Raw genomic sequence first — 5,060 nt, 5'->3', positions numbered from 1 at the left:
AATGTATTTGTAAAGAAAACAACGTGTCATTGTGTGAACAAAATATAGAGGTATCAATAGAAAAACAGAGGAAGCTCCTGAAAGAACTCAACTCACTGTTAACTATCTTTGATTTGCAGGCACAGAAACTGACTCAAGTTAATTCTAAGAAGCAAAGCCCTGATGTTATTATCTCTTCCTTTTTTTTTTTTTTTTGGTGAAAATTTAGGAAATTTAGGCTGGAGAGGGAAGAAGAGGATAGAGACTTCAAGTGCCTTTAAGGAGGACGAGGAAAGAGAGGGGGTTGGAGATTTGATTGTGTTATTTGAACAGCATTGGTGAAGCTCAAACAAGGGAGGTAACAAGCTATGCAGGCCTGCAGGAAGAGCATTTCCAGAAGAACAGCATTTGCAGTCTTGGGATCGGGAAGAAATGGAATTTGATGGGGGAAACCAAGGCCAGTGTTGTCAAAAAGAGTACATTAGTGGGGAAAATAGTAGAGTAGAAGGACCGAGAATGGAAGAGAGGAAGCAGTTAGGGACCTATTGCAGGAACCTTCTAATTTGGCAATAAATACAACTTGTACTCCTTAGGAGCATACTTCACAGCAACTAACAGCAACAGTGTTGATAATACTAAGCAACAATAAAAACACATAACTAAAACATTTCGAATTTTTACTATAGAAATCGAAGAAAGGAGATAAGAATGCAATAGTCTGCATATTTATTGATACAGAGAGTTTTCACCTGAGACCAGAACACAAACACATACTCTTTATACAACTAAAAGTGGTTTCAGCTGACACTTAGCAAAGTGCTTTGGCCCAAGTAAACTAACTGGAAAGGCCTAGTAAAGTATTCAAAGTGCAAATAAATCAATCAAGCTTTGAGTAAATAAATACAATTTATTTGAATTTGAATTTACACTCAGGAAATTACCTAAAATGGAGACAATAGATTCACTACAGCTTAATCATCTGTAGTGCTTCCTCTTCAGTTCTGAGAAGGATGCTAACCCCTTGGTGATTATCATTTTCCAGCATTTTGTGAAATCTCAGAGGACTTAAATAAATTGAGGAGTGGGGAGAGTGGAGAGAGACAAAGAGGAAGAGAATGGAAGAGGAAACGGAGAGATTGCTCCTGGCACAGGTCTACAGACAGGATGCCAGCTTCCTTGAATGGTGCACAGAGATTGCTAGGTATCTGTGCCAGAAGTGGAGAAGGGGTGACATTCAACTCCAGGAGGAGACTCAACTCCAAGAACCTATGGAGGCAGCCAAGTGCGCTGATGTTCAGGAACCAATACTTAGAGGTTACCCCACAGGTCTGTGAAAGAGCCCTTGGAGACCGCAAGAAAAAAGGTTTCCACAAGTATAACCACAGATTAGATGGTTGGATAGATTAGAGGAAGGATAACTCTATGACCTGATAATTACTGAAATACATGAGACAATTCTTGCACATCAGACTGTGTCAAGAAAGACTGAAACTCAATTAGTTTGATACAGTGGGAAAGTACACACGCAAAGAATTAGCTGTTAACTGTACTACATTTGTGTCCAAGGCAAGATAAGATACAAAACTGAAATCGTCACATGTTCAACTAGGGTAAGACACATGTAACTGGAAAAGGTAAGGAAAAGTTCTAAAAAGGGTTTAATCACCCTGGACTATTTTTATCCACTATATTTACTATTCTTGGACAACTCCATTGTAGCTTAAGGGTAAGAGAACTCAATTTAGCCCAATTCAAAAACTGAACAGATTTCCTGTGTTTGATCCTTTTCAGTTAAAACTATGGGTCCAGCACAAATCAAAGTGGACATCAAGGCTCTTTTTCCTTTGGGAATTCTAACTTGCTTTACTACTGTGTGTGACACAGATATGGCTACCTCATTGTGACTATAGGAAAGGGGATGGAATGAATCAAATTCCCCTTTTGATCACTCAACAGAAGGTCCACAGACACCAGGTCTCATTCTATTAACTATCTCTGCCTCTCCAACTGCAGTCAATGATACACAGGGCCTGCCTGATGCTTGCAAGGGTCTCTCACCAAACACAGGCATTTTAACGGTTGGCTTCCTTGAGATGTCCCTGGGCTAGGTAAGAACACTCTGAGACAATGTTCCTTCTACCTTGGCTCTATGCCTGGAGTGAATGTATGCCACTTCCTCAGCTGGGAAAAGAAGCCACTGATTAAAGCCACTGCTTAAATCCCGTGTCTTGTGCAAACTCACATCACAGCTTCTCCATCAACTTCTCCACTGCACGCTTTCAGAGCCAGGTTATCTTACATCAGCCCAAGAGGCACTTCAGAGAGTGACATTCAAATCTGGCTATACAGTTGATACTGAGATCTTCAAGGCATGAAAACAGTTGAAAATTACGTTGCTAAAACACTCTACAGATTATATGTATAGTAGAGCTTTCGAACTTACAAGTAACATCAAACACCAAAATAGGTTCTTACTTTTCCTTTCTCCACTTCTCTCATTCTCTCTCTCTCTCACACACATGCACACGTTCTTTTTACATGTTAAGACAATTATATGAAAAAACAGATAATAGGTTTTTAAATAACATCTCAATATGCAAATCAGCAAAACTGTACTTCCTCTATTTTAAACAAAAACACATAAATTACCCATTGGTTTCCCTATATTTGGTATTATTGAATAATGCTCTAATTTGATTTTTTTTTTTTTTTTGTTTTTAATGGGGTTTTTAACTTTGACTGAAATACTTGCTTCAGACTTACTGAAAGTAGAATTAACTTTTTTTTTTCTGACCTCCTACTTTTAGATTTGGGGGGTGATGATTCAGAATCAGATGTGTTCACATTGATGGATGCTACATCCACCAATCCTGGTTGAAGGGGTTCCAGTGATACCTGAATAACAACTTTTGTTTAAGGAGATAATCCTTCTAGCTGCTTAGGCTTCTTAAACATTTGATGACACTGGGTCTTCTGCTCCCTTTCCTCTTTGGAAGTTAAAAACTGTAGCCGACATTTGCAACACTGGTGAAAACTCTTTCCCCAGTGCCCTCTATAATGAAGTCTGTATGGTGCTGCAGTTTTAAAAATTTTGAGACAAAACGGGCAAAGCAAATTCTTAGTGTTACCATGGTATGCTCTGAAATGTGCATCCACATCTGCAAAAAATGATGATCTGTAACTGCAAACCTGGCATACATAGGGCATTTCACCAGGCTTATGACTGTCTTTCATGGGCTGTAAGAGAACCTGATCTGTCTCAAAGGACAACTCACAGATGTGACAGACTGCGGAGGGCTCCTGGGGAGTGTGGACACTTTCAATGTGACACTGCAGCTGGAAGGGAGTAGGAAACTGGCGGAGGCAGTGCTGGCAGGTGGTGTGGTTTTACCAGCCGTCACCTCTCTGCCTCTCAAGTTCCAAATGGTGCTTCCTGTGATTCATAAACTTGACATTTTTTAGAACTTTCAAGCAGCTGAAGCATTTTAAAGGCTGTGTGGGTCTTAGGTTCTGGCTGCCCAACTCCTATATGCTCTCCATAGTAGAAGTCATGAAGTAACACAATCAGATTTCCTTCATGGGATCAATGGTCTTGTTTCGACTTGCTAAACTTGGAAAATCAGTTTTTGTCAGTCCATTTCCCCCTAACGGTCTTACAAGCTTGCAATGAACATTGTCCTTTGGAAAAGGTGTTGGACAAGGTTCTCCATTCTGAACATGGCTTAGTGAGATATGGACACGGTCTGGTGTGCTTTGCTGAGTGGTCACTGTATGAAAAATACCTGACGGGGAGAAACCTAAAGAATGTTCCCCTACAATGCCATCACTGAGTTTAGGCCTTCTGGGATTTCTGCGATTTGTTTCACAAGGGGAAACTCGCTTTGATACATGAGCACTTTTATTCATATCTCCTGCAGAAACTGCTGTTTCTACTGGATGCTGCAATGACCTTGTGAAAGTAATCAAAGAACAACACAACTCCTTCGAAAAGCTATTAGGCACTATTTGTGGCGAAAGATTTTTATAATCAGCTTGAGACGGAGGTTCAATAATAATAGGACTATCTGTTGATCTTGAGTCAGAGTCAGAAACTGGCAAGACAGTCTTTGCTTCTGATGTAGGAGTCACATGACTAACAGGCTGTAATCTGTGAGCATTACCTTTCCTGAAGTGACCATACCATTTTCTCCTTGAACAAGAACCTGGGGTAACTCTGTTCAGTATGTTTGAAACGACTGGTTTTGAAGTTGAGGTCATCCCAACAAAGATCACGTCAGCATCTTCATTTCCATGTTCCACTCCAACCAAGATCACTTCATCATCATCATCATCATCATCATTATCTACTTGTTTGGTTTCTCCCTCGCTTTTCCGTAGTTCTGGCTCTTGTTCTTCTTCACGTAACATACATGGTAGTTCCATATTGTTAACACTTTTTTTTTTTATTCTTAGAGGGTGCGGCCACAAGTCCCGGTGCTTCCTTTATACAAACTGCCACCTAAGTATAAACATACTACATATTAGTTAAGTACAGAAAAATGGGCTATATGATTATCTCCAAAACTCTAGAGTACTTATAAACACCCTTATCAGACAACACCCTTAACAGACAGAGACAATGAGGGTCAAAGAGACTCACTGACAGCTGAAAAACCTATGACTACAAGTCTACATGGCTCTAGAATCATAGCTTTGTCCCATGTTCACTTTAATCTCTTCTATTAAAAAAATAAAGATTAAAAAAATAAAAAAACACTACTGATCATTAGGTGAAATCACATGTAAAGGATGAGTATTTTTACAAAAACACTGCTGTGCAGTGTTTAGAAACATGGACTTTGGAGTCAAAGAAGATTAAGTTGGAATTCTAAGTTAACCACACAGCAGTTGCATCTTCTTGGGCAAATTTATAACTTTTAAATGTGTTTCTGTATCTTAAAGGCAAACATGCTTATTTCTTAGACTTAAGGTTAACAACTCTTTTGAAAAGGCATCAGCTATTCAATGGCATCTTGTTTTGTAGTGAAATTGGAAGAAAATGTATCCTAAATGCACATTACAACTGATTCACAAATTCTAAT

The 5,060-nt window shown here is 39.3% G+C and overlaps 1 pseudogene; it reads right to left on the bottom strand.

The window, feature by feature from the left end:
• Positions 1-3,103: 3,103 nt before the first annotated feature.
• LOC132658989 (zinc finger protein 280B-like) lies at positions 3,104-4,401 on the bottom strand (annotated as a pseudogene).
• Positions 4,402-5,060: the final 659 nt, after the last annotated feature.

The sequence above is a fragment of the Ovis aries genome, chromosome Y (genome assembly GCF_016772045.2).
Source record: "Ovis aries strain OAR_USU_Benz2616 breed Rambouillet chromosome Y, ARS-UI_Ramb_v3.0, whole genome shotgun sequence".
Taxonomy (NCBI): Eukaryota; Metazoa; Chordata; class Mammalia; order Artiodactyla; family Bovidae; genus Ovis; species Ovis aries.
This window is presented reverse-complemented; position numbering and strand designations above follow the sequence as displayed.